The sequence below is a fragment of the Ambystoma mexicanum genome, chromosome 12 (assembly GCF_040938575.1).
Source record: "Ambystoma mexicanum isolate Mex_15411 chromosome 12, UKY_AmexF1_1, whole genome shotgun sequence".
Taxonomy (NCBI): Eukaryota; Metazoa; Chordata; class Amphibia; order Caudata; family Ambystomatidae; genus Ambystoma; species Ambystoma mexicanum.
The window spans coordinates 1,189,116,740-1,189,134,419 of NC_090936.1; positions in this window are offsets into that span (position 1 = coordinate 1,189,116,740).

The following is a 17,680-nucleotide window of genomic DNA, read 5'->3' on the forward strand; positions in this document are numbered from 1 at the left end:
CCAAATCTAGATGCTAAGACCGACGAGAAGGCAGCTTGCTTGTCCTGCAGACATCAATGATATACCCACCAGACCGTGTAGGGAGGAAATGGTGTTTGCCCAGCTCAGCCCATGCCCTGCTTCCCATGGACGAAGCATGGCACAGGGACATGAGAATGACGGGGATGTGGCCGAGCAGCTTCTGGCACGTCGTAGTTCCCATATCTGTGCACTGGGAACAAGATGGCAGAGGTTAGGGGGTGCACGCTCACAATTCATCACATTACACGGTTGCTAATCGACCTCTGCCATGGACTTTTAAGCAATGGGGTAAAATCATTAACTTGGAAAGTCTATGCCGTATGCTAGAGATAATTATCTTAAAAAGTGATGAGAATACAAACTCACGTCCCCGGGTAGTCGTAACCACACCCACACAAAAGACACACCAGAGAGAAACAGTTAAGGATGGATGTAGTTGCCTGCAATGTGTTGATGTGCTCAACAGAGGCCATCAGCCGTGCATGCCTCAGAGAAGATCTACTGTTGGTCTGTTCTGAAGAGGATATACATGATGATTAACAGAGCCATTTAGGATAATCGCCCTAGGCAGTTTGTAACACTGCTGGTTTTAAAAATCCAAATAAGACGTTTTTTATTCCAAATACCCCTGTTCAGATCTCGGTTTACACGGACCTTTTACACAGTTAAAACATGACAGGTTATATTAATCAAGCATTACATTCCGTTTCCAATCACTGATCACACCTCAAAACCACAACCTTCAAACCCCACCCAGTCTCAGTATTTACACATCGTTCCCCTCATTAATTAGGCCCATAAATCCTCAATGGGCTATCTTCTTTACATACATGTGATTTAGTCCCAAACCAACGGTGCCACTAACCTTATCGGTCCTAGTATTACAAGCACACGAGTTATTAAATCAAATTGCTCATGTGTGCAGTTCTTACTCCCGATGGGTTAGGGGTCGCCATCTATACATGTTTGGTACACCACCACCCTCTCTGCCACACGTTCAAGAAACTTCACCCTCGCATGCGCGAGCTTCGGAGGCAGTCCCCGTCACAAATTATAATGGTGAACTTTGATACCAGTCGGTTCAAATGCATGAAGCACAAGTGACCAAAAGATGATGCAAGCCCAGTAGGATTTTTTCCACCATCTTTCCCAACTTGCAATGAAACTATTCCCATCGCAAAAGCAGATCAGGAGCCCGACCCACACTCACCAGGAGTGCCCTCGGCTGCCGAAAAAGAGTTGGGTGAGGAGAGTTGAGTCTGCTGGAGTCTCTCTCCCCTGTCGACTACAGCGTGTGGGAGGGCTTAAAAACCCTGCACCAGAGCGGAGCGCGGAGTTGGGTGAGGAGAGTTGAGTCTGCTGGAGTCCATATGGACGCAGCCCAGAAATACGAGAGACCATCGTTACAGCAAGGGCGAAAAAATAGTAAAAATGAAAAAACGGACGAGGTGGGAGCTGATTCAGACACTGACAACAGCAAACGGCGTCTAAGGAACGTGAAATCACCAGCCAGGCGGTGAAGAAACCGCCCACGAAGAAAAAAAAGAGCTACATACGCCGAGGTCTCGTTACAACAGTATGAACAACGAGCTCAGAGAGGTGGGCAAGACGACAGCGTTGCGCGCCTGCGAACCAGAGGAGAAAGACGCACAAGTAACAACAGAACCACAAGTCCCGCAAATAAACCTAAGCGGTGAAAGAAAGCAAGACCTACCGGTCACCGGTCACAGTGCCCTGCATACCGCTCTCAAGGCAATGGGTTTCAGGAAATGCCAGCCGGAGGGCAGCCATTGACGGACCCTCAGCAGGAGCGCTGTGACGCCGAGGACAGGAGGGAACGAAGGGAGAAGAAATCATCGGAAAAGACAACAAACCGCGGAGCAGGACAGCCAGCCCTGCCTGCCTCGCCTGACCCAGGGCGGGCTGGGAGGAGCCCCACGCGGATGGGAAACATGGAGAGAAGTGGTCTAGAGAAACGCCGTGAGAAAGTACGAGGTCAAACAGAGAGCCCAAACGAAAACACTAAAGGGACGCAGATAGCGGAATTAGCAAAGAGCCAGGCTAATAAGCTGACCACCACTCAAGAAAGGGAAAGTGTGGAGGTGGACAGTTTACCACAAAAAAATGAGGAAGGAAGAAGGCTAAACTGGCCAATAGAGAAGGTTCCCAAAACAGGCGTACAAGTAAGTTTACACAGGAAACCAGGGTCTGTTGACACTGATGAGGAATTGGGCATAAGTGAGAATGTAATAGGAGAAGAGACAAAACAAAGGGAAGACAATCGGACGCAAGTGCCAATTAACAAATCCATCAGTAACGAAGGGAAAGAAAGCAGCACAGAAGAAAGTTGGAGTGAAAGTGAAACGGGGATGTCAGACTCAGATTCGGAAACAGGACAGGAGAAAAAAGCCTTAAAAGCAAAACAGAAAAAAAGGATAATTACCAATAAACCAACAACGCAAAGAAAAAAACAAGAAAAGACGAACGAAATGAAAACAACAAAGAACACTAAAGAAAGAGGATGTGAACAGCTAGGAAAAACGAAAACTACATTAGAAAATATAAAAAAGAACTCGCAAAAAAAAAATGAGGGAATGCAAAAAGGAACATTGCCAGTATCCTTGTCAGGAACATTGAAAGCATTTTTCTTTAACCAGCAGAAACGAAAATTAGACCCGGAAAACGATCTATCTGACGCAGAATTGCTGGAAGCGGTCGAGGTAAATTCCGGAGGGGACAGCCAACAGACCCCCGGGGTCACCTTGGGGCTAGAAGAACCGCCAGCTACAGGTCTGTCACAACTCCTGCAAGAAAAAAAGAATGCGGCAAAAGCAATCCGGCGACAAATAGAAGAAAGACGGAAGCAAAGTACCTTAAAAAAACATCAGGAGGAGCCCTCTGAAGGAGGGGGAAATAGCGTAACGCTTGAAGACGACAACCAAAGACAGGCCCTGGCCCGGGAGAGGGTGCTCCAACCAAAAGATCAACGACAAAACGTGGATTGCCCAGATGGGGCAAAAGCACACCCGAATTCAGACCAGCTACTTCGTACCCCGGAGAAAGTAAGAGAACTACATAGAGAGAACCAACAAAGAGAAACACAGAAAGAAAAACCTAAGTGTATAAGGTTGGAGGAAAAATCACACAGAACGAGGTTAAGCGATAGCCTATTCACAGAAAAAATGGCAACGCCAAGGAAAATAGCCAGTACACCAAAATCGCTGAAAAACAGAAGGATAAGTGAATTAGACACGCCGATACAAAACGAGTCCCCAAGTAAAAAACCGGACCTACTAACAATCATGTCTGCAATAACGATAGCATTGGCGCCATATTGCAAACTATATGAAACAATAAAAGAAGGAATACAAGATAAAACATCAATTCTGGCCTCCATGTCCACAAAAATCACACATATAGAAGGATACATCACAGCTGTAGAAGAAAGAAATGACGCCTACAAGAAAGGGTGGGAAAAAGAATTGGAGGATTTAAAGAAACAAATTGAATGCTTAAAAAGGGGGACAAAGGAGGAGGACCAGAAAACCAAAAAAAAATCAGAGCGGGAAAGTAAAAATGCGGTAACAACAGAGACATAAAGAAGACCATGAGATAAAGGAAGTGATGGAGGAAAGGTCCAAACCCCCACAAACATACCCAATCAAATCGGGACTCCAAAATCATCCCCAGAAAAAAGTTCCAGTGATATTGAAACTAAAAAAAAATGACAAGGCGGACAAAGATCTGACGACAGAGAAGGCGGAGCAGCAGGAAGCAGAAAAACTAAAAGAAAAAAAGAAAGAAAAAATCAGAGAGGAAAGTTCAGAAAAAAGTCAGAGAGAAAGGAAAAGAGACAAAAAGAGCAGCTCCCCCTTCTCGGCTGAAGATTTGATGAGCGACAGATTTGATGAATTTGTCCCAGCATTGGGAGACCGCCTCCAACAACTCTGTGATGGAGGTGAACACAGATCAGCAAACACAAAAGCAAAAAGGAGAAAGAAATAGAAATTAGACAAAACATGAAACCGCAAACACCAAAAAGAAGTCGAGAGGCAAGTGAGACCCAAATGAGGAGAGAAAGGGAGACACAAAAAGAACAGAGAAGAAGAAAGAAAGCCCTCAAAAGAGCAAAGAATAAGTGAGCAGGCAACAACACACCGAAAACAGGTGATAAGTCCAGAGAATAACAAAAAAACTGACATGTCGAAAACTGAAAAACAAGAACGTATATTCAAACTTGAGCAATTAGACACAAAAAGCGGATACATGATCATAAATAGGAAGACGATTTTGAAATTAATGAGCAAAATGAACGCGCTGAAAATGATAAAAACAGAAGATATTATGTTAGTAGAGCCTTATCAGAGGAAAGATCGCAAAGGCATACATCCACGTGAAATAACCAATCCGGCAAGAAACGGAAGTAAACGCAGCTACTGAAATGTTCCAAAATGGGTTTGGGTTGACAAATAAAAAGAGAAACACAAAAAGAAAAGAAAGACCCTAAGCACGATGAAAAAGAAAGAAGGCTACACCATTTTACTTCACGGACAGAAGAGCGGTATCGATCTAACAGACTAGGAAAATATAGAGAAGAAAGGGGTATCGATTGGGAATTGGAGTATGGACGAACGGAAGACAGAAAAGAGAACCGAAGAAACCATAAGGACGAAAAACAACAACAAAACACGCAGTCAAGGACGGAGCACCAGGACATGGGCTCAGTACATCATAACCTACACCGGAGAGTGGAACAAAGACGCGTTCATAGACATTTTAGCCCAGAGAGAACTAGCCGCCACAGTAGAAACGAGAGAGCAAAGAAATCACCTCCGAGACAAACAAAGGAGATGTCAATAAACACGGGCCCGCTAGCATGGCTAAAAGCAGCCTTAATGGGCAAAACAGAAAACAAGCAATTAACGGGGTCATCGGCACCTATGGGGGATGAACAAAGTAATGGTGACCAAAAAGAAAGCAAGAAATGTTTCATCCTGGGGTCATGAACACAAGAGGATACATGCATTTAACCAGACCGGGCGACGTGGACCTAGGCGCACTAGACATCATATGTCTACAAGAAACTTGGCTACAAGAAAAACCCGGCCCAGACGGCTACGTAGTGGAAATAGCACCTGCAAGCAAGGGCTTGTTAGGCCGACCATCCTCAGGTCTGTTGACAGCAACGAAAATGGGAGTAGGCCTGGCAACACCGATAAAATTACATGAATCATATGAGATGCTAGTAATACTGACGACATGGACCGACGAAGGAAAATCAAATAGCAAGAGAAATGGCAACCAAGTCATCATAATAAACACGTATTGGAACCCCCAAAAGATGACAAACAAAATGTACTGCGCAAAAATGGCAGAGGTGATAGACTAAATCAAAACAGTCCACATGAATGCGGACATCATCATATGTGGTGACCTAAACGCCGATTGCAGGGAGGGGAACAAAGAAACAAAGTTGGGAAAGTGTCAAGACACGACCCGCGAGAGAGGTGCCGCATGGGAGACCCTGATCAAACCAAGAAATTTTCATAACATCGCAGCTCTATTTCCGAAACAAAAGAACATCCCAACTTGGGAGAGTGGGAATGCAAAAGCTACCCTAGATTACATCTTTGTGTCGACAGAATTCCTACCTAGAATTGAAGAATACGAAGTTCAAAGAACCACACACAGTGATCACAATCTGCTGACATGCAAATGGACAGGATCACAAACAGAAAATCACATGTACAAACACAATCTTGAAATAAACAACCAGCAATCTAGAATTCGTCTAACAGAAGATGTAAAAACGATAACAGCAAGATAGACTCCCAGAAGAAGCCCAAGAAAAAGCACCACAAACTCGACCGAACTACATACCATTGCTAATACCATACAAAAAACCAGCGAGGAGTCAACAGAAGAAAACATCTAATGCATTGCACACATGAAAAACTTGTGGTTGAAAGAAGAAAAGTGGTGAGGAGGTTAAGAAAAATTGCAATAAAAAGAGACTAGCAGGAAGACTGGGAAAACTGGCAGAGGGAGGCTAAGAAATATAATAATTGGCTAAAGCAACATAGATTATGTATGTACCAACAAGACGCGGAAAAAATGTTGAAAAGCCTTGGCTCAAAGAAAACAAGTGATTTCTGGAGAATAATCAAAGCAACAAATCCCTCGAAGCCACCGGAACTGACAAATCAAGTCCCCGAGTCAAGTTGGAAATCATATCTAACGACACAATTTGAGCGACCGAAAACGCAAACTAAAGGATTACCAGACATGACAGCCATTTGGGTGAACGTGGCTAGCACCACAGACATTGAAAAAACCATCAAAAACTTAAAAACATTAAGGCCCCAGGACCGGACGGGTTGTCAAATATCGACCTAAAGCAATCGGCGAATGCTTGGGCAGTGCTAATAAGTAAAATCTTCTCACACTGTGCCCAGACAAAAATGGTGCCGGAAACATGGCTAAAGGCCATAATTGTGCCAGTGTACAAAAAAGGCGAAAGATTAGACCCGGAAAGCTATAGGCCCATCGCACTGTTAGACATTGTGGGCAAAATCTATGCAACCCAGCTGTTGACCCACTTTGGGACATGGGCAAAGACTGCACCCTGCTTCGACATTTTTCAGACAGGATTTCAGAAGAAGGGAGGCACGACAATAAATATATTGATCATACAGATCTTGAAAGCGAAAGTAAAAGAAGGTGCCCCAAAAATCTACCTGGCATTTGTAGATCTATCAAAAGCTTTTGATAACATTGATCGAGAAAAACTATGGCTAAAACTGAGCAAGTGGGAATGCCCAACGTCCATCATAGCCCCAATAAAAGCGCTTCATGAAAACACAAAAATCAGAGTAAAACTGAATAAACAAGGCATCTTGTCGGAAGAGATTGCAATCCAGCGAGGTGTAAAACAGGGCTGCCCATTAGCTCCAGCCCTGTTCATTACTTTCTTGGGGGATTACCAGATCGAAGAAAAAAAAATAAGAGCTTTCCCACCAAAAATTGGAAATGATACCAAGACTATGGTACGCAGACGACGCCATCATTATCGACCAAACACCAATTGGGCTGCAACGAAAACTGAACAATCTGGCAAACTAACAAATCATTTGGAAATCAACACAACAAAAACTAAAGTGATGGTCTTTGAAAAAATCGCAAACAAAAATACAAAGCAGCCAAATTGGCATTTGGAGAACGCCAAATTGGAAGTAGTCGACAAGTTCAAATACCTAGGGGTAACCTTAGACAGATCAGCAGGCGACAACGCAACACAAGATCAGTTATGGGACAAGGTCAAAAGACTCACGGCACAAACTAGACTGGTTGACAAAAAATTTGGGAAATTTTCCATTGTTCCAGCAATAAAATTTTACAAGGCAAAGGTTGTGCCGTCTATCACCTATGGTATGGAAGCCACCCTCAACTTACCGAACTCAATATGGCAAAAATTGGAAGGTCACGTGTGGAAGGCAGTATTAGGCCTACCCAAATCAACCTCCATGCCCGCAATTAGAAGGGAATTGGGCCTGGTCTCGTTAGCTACATCAGTAAAGCTAAGCAAGCTGAGACTTTATAGAAAAATCATAATGGCCGATTCATTACCAATATGTGCGGTGATAGCAGAAGAATTGAAAATGGGCACCTGCAAAGCGCTCAACAATTGGGCAACAATACAAGAAACACTAAACGAAATATCATGCACAGAAGAGCTAAAAAAAAAATCCAGATCGAGTAAAGATAAAAATTGAACTCATGGATTGGATCCAAACTGTAGACACAGCGAGAGCAAATAAGCTACTCACCCACCTTCCACCTACGTTTAATAGGGTGAAAGAGCCGCTGAATTACTGCAAAAAGTTTCCGAATAAGAAGATGAGGAGCACATTTTTGAAGGCAAGATTAAACCTGCTGATGACCCACCAAATCCTAGCCATTAGATCATCAAAAATGGATAACAGTTGCCGCCTATGCAAAAATAAAGAAGTGGAAACATTGCAACATCTAGTCCTAAGATGCCCAAAAACCAGCACAAATAGAGACAGATATCTACAATAATGTCCGCAAGGGGCGACGACGCTAGATGAAGAGGCGGTCTGGAATAGACTAATCTCAGGAGAAACAACGAGATGGACCATAGCGGCAGTAAAATTGATAGACCTTGCTTTCGAAAAGATTGCCAACACACAGGCCCATATGAAAACAGCAGAGGTGGCCGGGACAGTGAAATCGCCCATTGAAAGCGAAATACGAGGAACAATTAAATAACAGCGTAATTCCCGAGAGAGAAGGCGGAAATCGACTACGACCTCAGAAGTGTCATCATAAAAACGACCGTGAAAAGCACCTTGGCGCATCTGTAGAAGGGTTCTTGTAAAAATCGTTAAATTTCTTTCCGATTAAAAGCAAGTAAAAAAAAAATATATATATGCCCAACGCTAACATGGGCAACAGCCACATTCGTGTCCCCACATGCGATTTTAGATATGCAGTAAAAACAAAAAAACATGCACGACAGCCCTGGTGGCTTGGTGTCTTGATGGCCCAATACACATGTTAACAGCTACAAATGCCAAAGGGCGGGGAGAAAAGGCACGAATGAAACGTATAGGTGACACCTTTTATATACATGCACACCTAACATACCATGAACCCACAAAACATCTGGTATCATTCGAGCCACCCACTGCCAGAGGAATAGGTCGCCCTCCAGGTGTCACTCAAAGGCATCCACCGTTTACTCGGTTCAGTGCTGCCGTTTACATAGTGGCCGAGTAATGCCATGGACAAAAATACCAAAGGGTGACCCACCCCCCTACCGTCATGTTCTGAAGGCAGGCTACACGCTCTACCCAAAACACGTGAAATCAAGTGCCGATGAAGGGGGCTCAGATAAGCACCCGCACTGGTAACACTTCGCCGCGTCTGATCATGTTTCAGAGAACATGGGAGACAGTCGCTCATTATCGGGGCAACCCAATGCCAAGAACTAGAGACCTTTACACACAAACTCGGTCTGGGGCAGGAACAAGTCGTAAATGCTGCCACCGTGTGCAGGTGGGGACCCAGCCATCCAATACGGCGTTCCACCAAAAAAAAAATGATTTGAAAAAGAGCGAAGGCTTTCCCTCCAAGGTCAGACCGTTGATCCGTGTCTTTGGGAGTTCGCAGTACGTACGGACTGGGAAGCAGCAACCAGGACGCGCAAAGTAAGGACAGACAGCATGCACCGATCCGTAATTGCATCCAAGATACACCGGTGGGGGGCTGGCCTGTGTCCGGTGGACCAAACAGGAGATCTGGGACGCGAAGGCCTCCTCCCTTGAGAACTGCATGCACGTGGAGGGAGAACAGGGCGCACGCCCACCACCCGAAGGACATCTTTCACACGGTGCTGCACGCCATTTGCAAAAGAATAAGATAAATGGGGAGGGGGTGGTCAGGTCCCAAAGAGACGTGATATTTCAAGGGTCGCCCGGCACTTTTAGGGGGAGATGCAATAATTGACAGGTCCAACTCCACACGGGAGACAAGCAGGGACGATGAGACCCAGCGTTACCGGCCCGAGCACTGCATTTTATCGGAAAGACCGCTGGGCGTGGGTGGCTGGGTGAATAGCAGTCTGCACTGCAGGGAAACTGACTCGTCCACCACACCGCGCAGACAGGCACTGCACCCACATATTCAGCAGCAGGGGGCGCTCCAACAGAACCACAGACACCAACAATGTGATGTGCCACAAAGGGCACGAACGTGACACCTGACGGAGGCGGGCGGATCCTGTTCTGGCTCCGAGCTGCGCGCAGGGCCACCTCCTCCGCGTACAACCAACCGCGCTACCCAAGACCATATCACGGGCACAAGCCACTGGCGGATAAGGGCTAGGCTACGCCTCACAGCCCCACCTCCCCGAACGAGTCCAGCATGTCCCCCAAAAGCCACGAGCCAAGCATCTCCCCCACCAGACTATGCGCCTCACAGCTTCCCCCCCAGGGACGAGCCCAGCATCTCCCCCACCAGACTATGCGCCTCACAGCTTCCCCCCCAGGGACGAGCCCAGCATCTCCCCCACCAGACTATGCGCCTCACAGCCCCCCCCCCCCAGGGACGAGCCCAGCATCTCCCCCACCAGACTATGCGCCTCACAGCTTCCCCCCCCCAGGGACGAGACCAGCATCTCCCCCACCAGACTATGCGCCTCACAGCTTCCCCCCCAGGGACGAGCCCAGCATCTCCCCCACCAGACTATGCGCCTCACAGCCCCCCCCCCAGGGACGAGCCCAGCATCTCCCCCACCAGACTATGCGCCTCACAGCTTCACCCCCCAGACTATGCGCCTCACAGCCCCCCCCCCAGGGACGAGCCCAGCATCTCCCCCACCAGACTATGCGCCTCACAGCCCCCCCCCCAGGGACGAGCCCAGCATCTCCCCCACCAGACTATGCGCCTCACAGCCCCCCCAGGGACGAGCCCAGCATCTCCCCGCCAGACTATGCGCCTCACAGCCCCCCCAGGGACGAGCCCAGCATCTCCCCGCCAGACTATGCGCCTCACAGCCCCCCCCCCAGGGACGAGCCCAGCATCTTCCCCACCAGACTATGCGCCTCACAGCCCCCCCCCCCCAGGGCCGAGCCCAGCATCTCCCCCACCAGACTATGCGCCTCACAGCTTCCCCCCAGGGACGAGCCCAGCATCTCCCCCACCAGACTATGCGCCTCACAGCCCCCCCCCCAGGGACGATCCCAGCATCTCCCCCACCAGACTATGCGCCTCACAGCCCCCCCAGGGATGAGCCCAGCATCTCCCCGCCAGACTATGCGACTCACAGCCCCTCCACCCCAGGGACGATCCCAGCATCTCCCCCACCAGACTATGCGCCTCACAGCCCCCCCCCAGGGACGAGCCCAGCATCTCCCCCACCAGACTATGCGACTCACAGCCCCTCCACCCCAGGGACGAGCCCAGCATCTCCCCCACCAGACTATGCGCCTCACAGCCCCCCCCCCAGGGACGAGCCCAGCATCTCCCCCACCAGACTATGTGCCTCACAGCCCCCCCAGGGACGAGCCCAGCATCTCCCCGCCAGACTATGCGCCTCACAGCCCCCCCAGGGACGAGCCCAGCCCCCCCCAGGGACGAGCCCAGCCCCCCCCAGGGACGAGCCCAGCATCTCCCCGCCAGACTATGCGCCTCACAGCCCCCCCCAGGGACGAGCCCAGCATCTCCCCCACCAGACTATGCGACTCACAGCCCCTCCACCCCAGGGACGAGCGCAGCATCTCCCCCACCAGACTATGCGCCTCACAGCCCCCCCCCCAAGGGACGAGCCCAGCATCTCCCCCACCAGACTATGCGACTCACAGCCCCCCCCAGGGACGAGCCCAGCATCTCCCCCACCAGACTATGCGCCTCACAGCTTCCCCCCAGGGACGAGCCCAGCATCTCCCTCACCAGACTATGCGCCTCACAGCCCCCCCCCCCAAGGGACGAGCCCAGCATCTCCCCCACCAGACTATGCGCCTCACAGCTTCCCCCCCCAGGGACGAGCCCAGCATCTCCCCCACCAGACTATGCGACTCACAGCCCCTCCACCCCAGGGACGAGCCCAGCATCTCCCCCACCAGACTATGCGCCTCACAGCCCCCCCCCCAGGGACGAGCCCAGCATCTCCCCCACCAGACTATGTGCCTCACAGCCCCCCCAGGGACGAGCCCAGCATTTCCCCGCCAGACTATGCGCCTCACAGCCCCCCCAGGGACGAGCCCAGCCCCCCCAGGGACGAGCCCAGCATCTCCCCGCCAGACTATGCGCCTCAGTCCCCCCCAGGGACGAGCCCAGCATCTCCCCCACCAGACTATGTGCCTCACAGCCCCTCCACCCCAGGGACCAGCCCAGCATCTCCCCCACCAGACTATGCGACTCACAGCCCCTCCACCCCAGGGACGAGCCCAGCATCTCCCCCACCAGACTATGCGCCTCAAAGCCCCCCCAGCGTCGAGCCCAGCATCTCCCCCACCAGACTATGCGCCTCACAGCCCCCCCCCAGGGTCGAGCATAGCATCTCCCCTATATCGAGGGTGCCCCGAATCCTTCCGCGCTCGAGTCACAGGAAAGCGGCCCGGCGTCCCTGCCCCGTTCGACCGCCCACACTGCATGCCCCCTCCCCGCGCTCTCCGAGTAAGGCCCCATGGGGGTAACCCCAGCTCGCACGCTCAGCACCCTGCGGGCGGTCTCCCGCAATGAGGCCCCGCAAGGACATGCCGGCAGCGACGCCCTCCCGTCTCAGCGGCGCTCCGTCTCTCCCAGAAAAGTCGCGGGAAACGTCAGACGCCCACGCCTTCCGCAACGGCATAGCTCAGCCAAAGGGACGTTGCCTCGTGACGCAAGCGCGCACACGCATGCACGTTCGCAGGGCAGCACCAATCTCCGCCTTAGAGACAGTCGCGCGGCCGCCTCACGTCAGACGCGAGCCTAGTAACCGCAGGATGGCAATGCGCATGAAACTAGGCCGCTAACCCTCTCGTCGGTAAAGGGAGGGTCAAAAGCGGTCGCCATCTTGGGTCAGGCCCACCTGTTTTAAGTGTGCCCCCACGCTGTTGACGGTAGTCTCGTGCTCTGCGGCGTTGACATCATCTCTATTGTGGCAATTTATCACATATCAAGAAATCAACCAACAACGTTCATTGCACGTTCACAGTTCAAAAAGTTGTATTTTCAACAGAAGTAACAGTTTAACTCGATAAATTAAGTTATGAGGTTCAACCTTTCTATCCAAATCATCACTAACAGATTCTATGTCAAAACGGGATGCTGGGATTTGATTATGCTCTACTTTCTTTACTCAAGCAGCATATATCAAACAGCAATTAACATAAACCAATACAAAAACTACATTTCCCTTGGACCAATACTTTTTCGTAGTTAGTTTATGATAGATTGTAATTTAAACGCGATTACTTCATCTGTTCACCATTCCTCAAGTCCATAACATAGTTGTTAGCGGCCTGCCACAGGTCACCAGGGAGGGCCGCACCAGATGCCAGGAGCACCCGGCTGGACAATGTTACAGCGGGCTCGCAGCGTCCATGAGGCAGGGGTCACCCTGCAGGACCCAGGAACACTGGGTGCTCGTACCGTGGCTGGGGGCAACCAGCAGAATGCAGCCCAGGTTCGGGGGCACCCAGGCTGGGGCTGCTACAGTAGGCCGTGGCATAGCTCGCAACTCACATGCTTTTGCTGGGTGTCACCCGCCAAGCCCCCTGCACGCCTATTCATTGCAATGGGCGTCTCACCCGCCAAAAACAAAATCGGGTGATTTCACCCGCTTTGCAACACAAATGGTTGAGAGCTATGCCGTGGGCACACGGCAGACGAGGAACAAATAATGACACAGACACGAGTTGCCACTTCCTGGGGCTCTGCTGCACTGTCCTTCTCATGCCAGAAAATCCCCTTTTATTGAGGAATGTCATGACATGGTCATGCCACTCTTTCTTAAAGGGTTAACAGGCCCACAGTTAAATGGGCCACACACCACATCCCTCCTTTATTATAACAAAAGAAAACCCGCAGCACACGTAAAACAATGACCCTATACAGGGGTCCACTACTGTGGTGAAATCCAGTCCGTGCACCACTCCTATGAACATGAACACTCACCACTGCAAACTATGGTGCATACCAGTCCGCGCACCCAGGGAGAGGCCAAGTGGCTGGCATCGAGATCAAACTGACCACCTGAGCTGCTACAGGACAAAAAGAACACATTCTCCTCCTCTTTGTCCTCCGCATAGTCGTACAGTCCCCTCCTTTGGTCCTCTGTCACCTGGACCGCCACTACTCTGGGGGCTTCCTCCCTGCGACCTCCTTTGACGTACTTCTTCCTAATGGCCCGACCATGTTGGCCAGGGCTGGGCACACCTATGCAAAGTGATCCACCTTTTTTCCGCCCCGCCCACACACGTGTCCTTTGGCCGGGCTATACTGCGCATTCGGGAGGTCCCATTCACACTAATAGCATATTGTGGTGCCAGATTCTCTCCTTGGCCAATCCCCTCTTCTCATTGACCTCCCTCCTTGCCCTTTGCTCACGGCTGACACCTCCTCAAACTTCACCCGTTGCATGGGTGCTTCCAGCTTGAGCTGCTGCCGGGAGAGGTCCATAGACAAGGCACGAACCTTCACCAATTCCTGGGCACAGCCCAGCTCCAGTATCCAGTCAAGTCCCAGTCCTGGCTCTCTGAGGACCTGTTTCCGCAGCTTAGTAGAGCTACAGCCATAGATGATGTGTGGGAGTGCGTTACAATGAGCTGTGACCGCCATGATGAGTCACGATTTAATAACATCAGAGCACAAGTATGGGATGCATTGCAGAGAACTTTTCCAGACACTCCAGATTTACACTTAGTGATGCAATGGAATATGTGAGAGGAGGAGGAGCCTATGCAATTCATCCTTCGGGTGCAAGACCTGTGGAGATCTGAAACGGGTACGGCTTGGGACCAATCCACCGCCTTGTTCTACTTTATAATTGAAAAAGGACTTCCGAAGGAGGTACAGAAGGCCTTGGATAAAATAGCTGGGATAGAAGCGAAGGGCTGGCCAGAGATTCAGAGCACAATAGTACACCATTGTAGGAGGATCAAAGAAAGAGAAAGAGATAGTGCAGAGAAGACTGGCAGACGAAGCAAAGTTAGTCCAAAATAAATACGTGAAGGTCGCAGCGATGAATACAACATCTGCTGACACACAGGGGGAAGGCAAGGAGGGGGTAGGAAATGCACCAGCAAGGATGGCCGCAACATGGGCTGCAAATGGACAGGAGTACTGCGGATCGAGAGGGGGATTCGGAGGAATGGGAAATAGAGGATTTGGAGGGTCAGGGCTGAGGGGAGGACCACAAGTGTCATGTTGGAATTGTGGGAGGTAGGGACATTTCTCAAGAGTGCAGGATGCAACCAATGGGCTATTACCAAGGGCATCCCACAATGTGAAGCGAACAGCAGTATGGTCACCCACACACCCAGGCAGTCCCTATGGGTTACCTATGGGAGGCAATGTGCAGAACGAACAATACTATAATGAGCCACAGCAGAGGGAACCACAAATGTAACCACAACAGCCAACACCGCAGAGGGGTATGCAACAACAAAGGGCAAGGAAGAACACTGACATTTTTGCAACGTCTGCAAATGGCGTGCCAGCCCTTTTTCACGGTGCAGCGGTAATGGGGGGACAATGTATTCTCTGTTCCAGGAACAGAGACATATACAGACTAGGACAGCCCACAGAAAGCACTTGCGTGTTGTAAAGACACCGGTGGGGGGTGTCTGTACTTCCGCTCTCTATATGGTAGAGGAGAGACACAGAGGACCCCAGCCAAGATTCTCTATTATTGGTAAACGTGGTCGAGCAATCAAGGCCTAGCTTCTCAGGAGGTGATGCGGGCTGGTTCTTAAGTACAGTGTAGTCCCCAAGCACCCACAAAGGAATGTCCGCACACTGTATCGGTTACAACACAGTCTTTATATAATTAATATTCAAAGGTATATACAATATCACGATAACTCACTTTGTACTCCGAAAATAAGCAATGGTAAATATATACAGTTCTAAAGTGGTACCACTAACGCTATCAGATCTCATTAAGGTGCATACGGTCAGAATGACACACAGATCAAATAAAGAGGAAACCAGCAGTAGCGCGAGGATGGAAAGCAAGATGACTGAACAATTGGCAGAATACTGGCCCCGATACCTAGACACAGCTCTGTGTGGAGATCCACCCCACCTGGGCAACCTGTAGAAGAAAGATTCAAGCCCAGTCCATATATTGTTCACACTAGACTTCCCAATAGTTCTGCAACCCCAAAGTACCTTGGTGTTGTAGCCTTCCTCGCCGGGGAATCAACGGCCCTTCTTGAGTGCCCTCCCTTTAAGGCAGGAGTCACGGGTCGTCGAACGTCTGACTGAGAGCAGGTCGAGCTACGATGTTGAAGTGGCCGCATTGTTCCTAGAGGTGCTCGTTGGCGGGGGAAGCGTAACCGTCCTGCAAGGAAGACGCGTGCGGGGCACCTCAGTGTCGATAGTTCTGGACCGCAAAGAGTTTGAAGAACTGTGGCCCAGCAAGGGCGTCAAGTCGTCGGCGACTCTGTGGTCTTTGGGTGGCGGGAATCCCACTGGCGGATGCTCCTCGGCACGTCGACGGTGAGGCCTTCTCCAGCAGGATACAGCGGCAATGATGCAGACGAGTGCGTCCTTGGATCAATGAAGTTCTTAGGCAAATGGGAGCACGGCGGCTCCGGTCGGCGACGGCGGACGTCGACAGTGGCAGACAACAGTCCGGGCGCTTCTCTTTGGAGTTCCACAGCAGTCCCCGTTTTGGGTCGGCAGCCTGTTGAAGGTCTGTCTACCAGCGAGCTTTGGCAAAGGTCAGCTGGTGCACAATGGTCCCTCATAGCTCGGGAAGAGGGCGCCTTACCAGGTCCTCTCTGGGTTAGTCCTTGGAGACACAGCAGCTTTCAGATTGCGAAGGAGAGCAACAGCAATTCTTCTCTTCCAGCAGGGCTTCAAGGTCAAGCGTCAGTTTCACTCCAGTTACTCTTCGTAGTTTGGACTTCAGCTCTGAACACTTCTGAATACACTTCCCAGCAGTGAGAGGTCCCCAGATATACTGTTGATCTCCCATTCATTCCGCTGGGTCACACTGAAGCATCCAATCACTACGAAGGGCATTCATGCAGATAGGCAACCAATCAGGCACACAGTGCATTCAGGCCATTCACTTCTTTCCAGACACTCACAACAAGTTATGTGTATTGGGACAAGTACCGAGCCATTCAACACTTCATACTGCATTCATACCGGTTTCGGGCAGGGCTGTCTCAGTCATTGTGTCAACCACCAGATACTAGACACTCGCAACATAGAATGCGTATTCTTCACACACTCCATTCAGCCAGGTCCCACCCACAGGCGTACCCACAACATACGGTCGTTGGGAAGACTCCAGCCAGTCTGGTCAGCACTTCCCCCACACTACCATATATGGAACTTCCACCCAACAGCCAGTCAGGGGGAAGGGACAGAGTCAGGTCTTCCCGGGACTTCGGGAAGATCAAGGTAACAGGCGATGGAAGGCAAGAGGCAATGGGGGCCATTTTGTCCCCATCAGGAATCTACCGATTCCAATGACAGGGCCTGGGCATCCCAAAATGGAGGACACTCAGGGCACCAGTCATTTCAGCACGGAGCTGCCACCAGCCCGTACCCTGCTCTGTGGGCCACCCACAGGTGCCCAAAAACATACACTAGGGGCACAGGGTTGAACCCCTACCCATGGGTGTCATAAGGGTATCCCATGGGTCTGTTCACCAAACCAAGAGAGAGAGCTGCACCGCCAGGAGTCCCACACAAACTCCTGCATGGAAAACACGACAGAACACGATAAAAAACAGTAAAGGACAAGGATACGGAGGCCCTGTCCCTCCGATGCATTTCCAGCATCACACGTGTCCAGTCCTATCAACTACCCTACATGCAGAAGAGGAACCACTAGTGGGGGTGGAGGTAGGCAACAAACAGTTCATCTTTATGGTGGACTTGGGAGCTGAAAAACCGTGTCTCATGGAAGGCCAGT